This window comes from Manis javanica, chromosome 15 (genome assembly GCF_040802235.1).
Source record: "Manis javanica isolate MJ-LG chromosome 15, MJ_LKY, whole genome shotgun sequence".
In the NCBI taxonomy this organism is placed as follows: domain Eukaryota; kingdom Metazoa; phylum Chordata; class Mammalia; order Pholidota; family Manidae; genus Manis; species Manis javanica.
The window spans coordinates 25199376-25207992 of NC_133170.1; the positions used below are offsets into that span (position 1 = coordinate 25199376).

The 8617-nt window shown below is 43.3% G+C and overlaps 1 long non-coding RNA gene across 1 annotated transcript; it reads right to left on the reverse strand.

The window, feature by feature from the left end:
* Positions 1-2761: 2761 nt before the first annotated feature.
* LOC140846520 (uncharacterized) lies at positions 2762-5755 on the reverse strand. The gene is made up of 3 exons (XR_012125682.1): positions 5575-5755; positions 5111-5197; positions 2762-3006 (listed from the first exon to the last, which is right to left on the reverse strand). It is a non-coding gene; the product is annotated as an uncharacterized lncRNA (long non-coding RNA).
* Between the last annotated feature and the right edge of the window lie 2862 nt (positions 5756-8617).

Here is an 8617-nt window from a genome sequence, read left to right on the forward strand (position 1 = left end):
TCCTCTAAGTCATTTTCATGCGTTAGGAGGAAAAGTCAAAATTTATTCTTGAGTTTTTTGGTCCTTGATGGTTTTCATCTCTGGCATAAATGGCACATCTTGGGGTGGCCTGCCCTTGACCCCTACACATACAAGGTGACATACACAGACACAAGAGCAATACCCCATGGCCACTTTGCATATCATTTTACTATGCATCCATACAGTTTTACAAATGTAGAGGCCTTTGAATTAAAGCAAGTAGAGAAACAGCTCTTGAAAGAGGGGTACTCTGAAACCAGGAAATAAGTCTGCCACATGAAGGTCACCCTCCCTACACCAGGAGGTAGAGACACATTCTTATAACCAGAGATGGGGAATTCAGAGCCAAGAAGTCTGCATAAACAAATCTTGCTACTTTTTAACTAAATTACTACCTCGGCCCAAATGCCATTTAGAATTCCTACTAATTTAAGCTCCCAAACCCAAATTTTGTTTGCCCTGTCAAATCCTCATAGATTTATGTCTGTCTAAAGTGTACAGACTTGCATTCATTGGTCATTTTGTTGGGTCTCAGTTTTATTACTGGACCTCCATGCACAAGTAATAAAACTTTGGTTTTCTCCTCCTATTAATTGGTTTCATGTCTTTTTGATTCTCAGATCAGCTAGAAGAAATTTGATGGGTAGAGGAAAATTATTCCTTGCCAACGCTCAAAGTGAATTGGGATTTCAACAGTTATCCCAAAGTACAACATTCTATAATGAAGGTGCTGTCAGGCAGTCCCATCCATGAAGGTCTCCCTGCCGGCTTGGTGAGACCTCAACCCGAGAGAGGTTCTTGACTCCGACGGAGAAGGAATTCGTGAGCAAGTTGAGCAGGTACAAGAAAGTGTAATAAAGCACAAGTACACACTCAAGGAAGAAGTGTGGGCGTGCTTGAGAGGTGAGCAGCATGCGGAGGGCTGGACTGGGCTGTCTTCTAGCTGGGGTCTAAACAGGAGGTGGAATAGTCATCTGGATAGGTAGGTTTTCTCAGAATAGGGAGGCGATTTCTGGGAAATAGGGTGTCACCCTTTTTGTCCTTACATAGATGGTCTGCCTCAGAACTGTCATGGCGCTAAGGGGTGTGATTTTTAGTATGCTGATGAGCGTGTAACCAGCTTTGGGATAGCTGTAGATTTTTTTCCCCACCCTGAATCTAGCTGATTTGAGCCAGTTAGGAACTGCGTCCTGTTTTGCCATCAGTTGTTTTGCTAGAATCTAGCTGGGTTTTGCTTCATCTGTCCTGCCAGCTGGCCGCACAAGCTGGCCTCAAGCGTTTCTTGGCTCACCGAGGGCTTGACTCTTCCTGGACTACACTGCCTATGTCAAAGGGGCTTATCCAGGTCAATTTAATTCCCATTCAAGGCAGAAATCCCTCTCAAAACTGGTTTTGAAAGGTAGCACCAGATTTTTCTTCAACATTCTGCTAACAGGAATTCCCTTCACCTCAAAATAACCTATTCTGTGTCTCCAACCTGGATCTCTCTCCACTCCTGACCCTCCCTGCCTCCCCTCCCACCACCCTTCCTTCCTCTCTTTCCTCCACCTCTTCACCCTCCATCTCCAGGCCCTCGTAGGTCTCTCCAACCAGGACTTTCCACATAGATGTCTTTGTAGGGGCTAAAGGCAGGCCACCCCAAGATGCGCCACTTTGCATGCAGATTAGGTCAGAGCTGAAAACCATCAAGGCCCAAAAGACTCAGAGAGAGGCGACTGTTCCCCCAACTGCCTGGCAAGGACATAGATGGGGAGCTGCTCCAGGAGGAGGGCTGCCACCATAGGTGACTACATTGTAATGCGACCTAGGGTGATAGGCAGGGAGGGGTGTGGCTATGCCTGTCCAAATTCCTCGGCATGTCCCACTGTTTCTGTGTGGCCCAGCAAACATTTGTTTACCAAACATTTAGTCTTGCATATTCCTGTGCATTGCTTCCCTTTTTCCATTGATGTTCCAGACGCCACCCCTCTCCTTAGCTCAGGATGACATGTAGACCTCATTGTCCCTGCCTGTCTTTGGAATCTATGTGTGTGCCTCCCCTGTACATATATAATTAAACTTTGTTTCATTTCTCCTGTTAGTCTGTCTCTCATCAATTTGATTCTTAGACCAACTCAAAGAACCTCGAGGGGTGGAGGAAAATTCTCCCCCCGAACACCTTGATGACCCATCATGACAAAGACATTGCACTTGGTTACAAGGGTGAACAGAGAGGAAGAGCAGGTAAGCAGGTACATGTGGAGGTGAAGATGAGGGAGAATTAGATGCAGAAACGTATATGAAAATAGTGTCACTTGATAATACAGCAGCAATATTTGGGGGCCATGAATCTTTGGGTAGACCAATAAAATCTATACCAATTCTCTTCCCTATACATCTCTCTCCATGAAACCATATTCTACTGTAAGATGTGAAAAGAAAACAGTAAAATGTGAACCGAATATTTTAGGACATTCAGGTAAGTTAGCTGTGTAGTCTTGACTAGAGAGGAATTGCTCAGCTGGAGTAGGTGTTGACTTACTCTTATAGGGACCACGAGTTTCTCTTCCCCTATGCAAATGACTCTACGTGCTGCTTTAGGAGAATAAGATGGCACAAGTCATTCATCTAGGATTTCACCTGAAAGTAGGAAATTTGTTTGAGATTTGGACTGGCTAAAAGCAACTAAGTCTAAAAAGCTATAAGCTCAACAAAAAATTCCTGGTAACATACAACTTGTCTGAGAGTCTCGAATTTAATATTTTTCTTTTTTTTTTCAGCATGAACATGCATAATAAGGGTCTCAGAAGCCTTCTTCTGTCTGGGATGCGATGTCACAGGTGATTCCTTGCAGGCTCAGCCACTCTCAAACTGTTGTCCTAGGAGTACAGATCCCAGCCGCGGAATCCCAGGGCTCTCCTGCTGCCCTCACAAGTAGTGAGGCACCTTTTCCAACTCCATCTTCCTTCCCTCCCAGAACTCTCCTTGGTGACTCCAGAAGGCAGCCTGAAACAAGAAGAAAAGTGTTTGATTATACTTGTGACCCAGCAGAAAGGCAATGTCCATTTTAAACAGCAGAAACAATGGAAAAGATGCAGATTATTAACATTTCTGTACATCACTAAACAGAAAAATCCTGTCAGGACAGGGCTAAATGACTCTTGACCCATACTCTGTGAAATGCTTGTCACAGAGATTATTATTTCTCAAGATGAATATACATTAAATGTTTTAATATCCCAAACATTCATTCCTCAATGACCTTCCTTTCCTTTGTGACTTTGTTCAAAACACCTACACAGATTATCCTGACTTTATAATAGCTGTTATAGTGTTATTTGTATATCATATTATATAGTTATATAATAGTTGTTATAACAGTTATGTGATGAGAGCTACAACTTCATGAAACGTAAAAGTCAGTCCTCACCAAAGAGGCCACAACTTTTACCTTACACAGCAAGAGAAAACAAGAGATTTCTCATCTGCTATTTAAAATATTGTAGCTGATGTTTTTCTACATTGACTCTAATACTTCTATCTCTAAGGTTCTATGAGTTTATAAGGATATTTGGGATAAAGCTCTTACCATCTAACCCAAGAAGCTATTTATCTGTAAGGAAAGTCAATCTAGTATATTAGAGTCAATGGTCATCATAAGATAGGAAATGTCATGAAAATGTTTATGTTTTAGCATCTCATCAGATCCCCGCTTTGGTTCACATGCAGAAATAATGCAAAACATGATGACACTCTGCGGAACTAGTGTTCAAACTTGAGAACTATGGCCACAGCAGTGCCCTGCCTGCATCAGTCCAAGAACCAGGGCGGGCAGGCAGAAGAACCGCAGAACCCAAGACATACCCAGCCCCTGTGTGGACACAAAGAAATGGCGGAAATGCTTCAGAAAGGACCAAGCTGATGTATGAGAGACACAGCAGCCCACTCAGATATCCCTTCTGAGGAAAGGTTAGCTGTCCTATCCTTGGTCACTTAGAAGAGGCCCAAGATAATAAGCCTGTGTCTGTCTATCCCTCCATGAGGGAGGCACCGCGCACTCATGGCTGTACTAGGAAAGGTTTCACACAAAGCCATCACCTGGGGCACTGTTGTTCTGACCTTGGGCTCCCAGGGCAAGCAAGGGTCTCAATACCAGTAGCACAGAGGTGAAATGGAACATGAATTGGGGGAAGTGGAGTCATTTGCACAAATGACAGAGAGTTACACTGATTTCATGTGGAATCTGAGGCAATTCACTAAACTTTTCCAAGTACTAAATTATATATTCTCATTTATATAATGCCAGTGGACTAGACATTCTGGCTGGTTACAATTAAACCATAATATATTTTATTTTTCCTACTTCATAGCAACACAAGAACCTTTTCTAGACCAGGCATTTCAATTTTGTGTGAGGGAAACCTGTCCAGTATGTCTGTAGAATGTGTATGGTTCATACCAGGACACAGAGAACTCAAGAACCAGTTGTTTTCTCTCCCTGTGACATCATGAGGAGTCAGAACAGCATGAAGGAGGCAGGGGCTGACACTACCTGGAGTGGCAGGTTTCCTCACAAACACAGTCTGCAGGAATTATGGTCCACAGGTACAATAGTCCCAGGAAAATGGACTTTCAGTCTCCCAGGCTGTTTGTATGTTGATCTCATCTCCACGAAGTCCTTCCTTACTTAGCTCTGCCAGAAAGGCAACTTTTTAACAAGTTCCTGGAGAAGAGTCACCTCATTTTAACATGTTCTAGCATGAAAAATTGGTGGATGAGTACTTGGTTACTCTAGTGGGAACCTTGATAGGATGAGGAATATCAGAAGTATAGATAAGAAAAGAGAAATGTTTCCACCTACAGGAGGCCCTACATAAAAAGCCTGTATTTGCTACGGAATTAATGAGGGCTCAGAACCAAACTTCTGCTTGAAAAACTTTCTCTCTAGAGACAAGAATCAGAGGTCTTAGGCTAACCAGAATATGGGGGGGCTCACTGAGACTAGATGTGAGATGGGTTTCTCAGCTGTGTAGCACATGGACCACGGAGTTACTAGAGCTGTCAGTTTATGGCTATATGAACCCAGAAATGAAGGGCAGAGAGTACTCACCTGGCCTTCCCAGATGATCCATCTTTGTCTCGTTTTCTGTATCGTTAGGCATAGCATTATGCAGAGAAAACCTGCATTTGAGCAAGACTGAGACAAAGCATGCTGGGTCAGAGGCCATCACCCAGAAACTCCTTCAGATACCCCCAGATTCCACAGGGTTCCCTTATCCTTATGCCTGGCCACTATGCCAGCTCAGGTAAGACTCCAGATATCCCCTCATGCTCACAGGCAACCAGGAGTGGACCTCCTAGACCGGCCCTGACCCGTGTCTGCCAGTTACTTCCATCATGTGCAAGATCATGATTTCTAAGACTTTTATCACCGGGTCATTGGGACCTTGGCAATTAGAGAAGAGCAGACATTGTTTCATGTTCTCCACATTATAACATATTCTGTATTCTCCATCCATACACACATTCTCTCATTTTAGTTCCCTGCATCCTAAGGCCCACCTTGGTACTTACGTTTCTTTATACATTGGTCTATCTTAAGTAAAAAGGGAGAAAACATGACAAAGAGAGAAAATACAGAAAACATAGCAAAGAGGGCGTAGAGCCAAGAAACACCATTTGGGAATAACCTGATCCCTGATCCAACCACTACCACCACCATTGTTGCCTGACTGAGGACACAGAATGCTCTGGCCCAGCTCTGCCTAACTAGGTGATGAGGGTGATGAAGTCACACCTTCAAGCACAATAGGAGTGAAGATCTGGATGGGGATTGGCCAAGCCTCATTCCATAGAAGCTATAGAGAAACAAGTCATCTCTGAGAGCTTCTCTTCCAGCACAGCTCCACTAAACCAAAAATACAAGACCAATCAGAGGGCAAATCACTACACAGATGTTCAGAATCTGCATCTCACTGCCCTGGAACCATTTCCATTCACAAAATGAAGGAACAGTTTCCCTAGACTTCACAGCCCTATAGCCAGTCTAATTCAGGAGAGTGATGTCTAAGCTGAATGACCAAAAAAGGGCAGATTTTCTTGAGGAATTATTCCAGATCCTTCCCTAGAAGCTCTGCAATAATGACAGGAATACATGACACGTAGCTTGTGGGTCTCCCCAGTGTTGGGAGCTGGCAAAGACGATGCAGTCACACTGGCATCTGGCCAGTGGGGCTGCGCTGGTTCCCTCAGAGCAGGTTGAGTTTGACAAGACGTGGAGGTTGTTGTGTGCCCCGGGGGGTGTGATGGGGCAACACTCCCTGGGGCAGTGGGCCGGGAATCCTTGGGGAAAGTGATGAAGCAGGAGACAACACTGCTGTCAGGTGCTCTGTTGAGCAGCGGGGAATGGATTGATCTGAATTCTCTGATAAATGTTAGATGGGTTTGTGTGGTGACTTAGGAAGTAGGAGATACTCAGATAATGGTGATACTCAGAGCAACCTACAGCCTAATGTTCTATTTAATTCAGAAGACAACATTACTTTGGAAAATAAACTTTCCTCCTCATTGAAACGTGACTGGGGAGACCCACAAGCTACATGTCATGCATTCCTGTCATTATTGCAGAGCTTCTAGGGAAGGATCTGGAATAATTCCTCAAGAAAATCTGCCCTTTTTTGGTCCTTCAGCTTAGACATCACTCTCCTGAATTAGACTGGCTCTAGGGCTGTGAAGTCTAGGGAAATTGTTCCTTTATTTTGTGAATGGAAATGGTTCCAGGGCAATGAGATGCAGATTCTGAACATCTGTGTAGTGATTTGGTCCACACTTGGTCCACACCATCTCCAGGGACCCTCATGCTTGATCTCCACCTGCCATGAGTGTGTGTTTCCTCTCAAGGTCCACAAACACCCTGTTTCACACCCAAAACAACAAAGAAAAATCATGGACACCACAACACTGCATAAGAACAAAAAATGTGCCCAGTGCTAGCTAGGACAAGAAATAGGAGGCATCAGTACTGCCCTGTGAGGGCTGCTCCTCCAACTGAGGAAATAGAGCCCCAGGCAGAAAAGGCAAAGGTCATGATGGGCTGCCATAACTGGGGAATCCTTCAGGGAGCATTAGAGAGGAAGAAGAGCAGTTAAGCAAATGGAACAGAAAGGAAATGATGTCTTGAGAATCAAAGTGACTTCCTGATTTTAGGGATTGAAAACAGGAAACTAAGGTGCCGTGTGCCTCGACTGGCTTCATTTTTTTTTTTTTTTAGAGGGCATCTCTCATATTTATTGATCAAATGGTTGTTAACAACAATAAAATTCAGTATAGGGGGGTCAATGCTCAATGTACAATCATTAATCCATCTCAAGCCTAATTCTCGTCAGTCTCCAATCTTCTGAAGCATAACGAACAAGTTCTTACATGGTGAACGAATTCTTACATAGTGAATAAATTCTTACATGGTGAACAGTACAAGGGCATTCATCACAGAAACTTTCGGTTTTGATCACGCATTATGAACTATAAACAATCAGGTCAAATATGAATATTCACTTGATTTTTATACTTGATTTATATGTTGATCCCACATTTCTCCCTTTATTATTATTATTATTTTTATTTTTAATAAAATGCTGAAGTGGTAGGTAGATGCAAGATAAAGGTAGAAAACATAGTTTAGTGCTGTAAGAGGGCAAATGTAGATGATCAGGTGTGTGCCTATGGACTAAGTATAATCCAAGCTAGACAAGGGCAGCAAAACATCCACGGATGCAGAAGATTTCTTTCAAAGCAGGGGGGGTGAGGTTCTGAGCCTCACCTCTGTTGATCCCCAATTTCTCACCTGATGGCCCCCCTGCGACTGTGCCTGTCTTAGGTTGTTCCTCCCTTGAGAAATCTTACCCATCTCTGGCTAACCAGTCAACTTCCGGGGCCATACAGGGAAATGTAAAGTTGGTAAGTGAGAGAGAAGCCATATTGTTTGAAAAGGTTAGCTTTTTACTTCTTTGCAAATTTATGCCCTGTGGCTTCTATGCCCAGCACTTGTCTCGAGGTATCTTTACCACCTGGAGGAATTATGATACTCGGTAAATTCGATATGAGGCATGAATTCTATTTAAGGGTTGTAATTAGGAAGGAAGAAGAAAAGCTATAGAGGTAGCATATGGAAGAAAACATGGGAGGATTGATTATTTCTTTGACATATCTTCTTGTAGAGTACCTTAAGCATGTATGGGTTTTAAACTACCAACTAATTTGCGCTCACATATTAACATAATAGGAATACGGTGACATAGACGAAGCAAATCTATAATTACCATCCATCTCCAGTGAAGCCAAGAAAACCATTTAGGCACCTTAGGCATTTGTGAAAATTTGTCTATGATATGATGGATATTGTCCAACTGTACTTGAACAGTCTGAGAGAAATCAGACAAATTAAAGCAGCCCATTTCTGGGATCTGTTCACATCCCATATGTTCTTTTAACTGTAGATAGTCTATAGTCATAAGATTTTGGAGTGCTACAACTTGCACCCCTCCCAACTCCTGGTTGAGTTCCAACAGTACAGATCCAGTCAAATTCGTTGTCTCACTGTATGCACATGCCAGCCTAG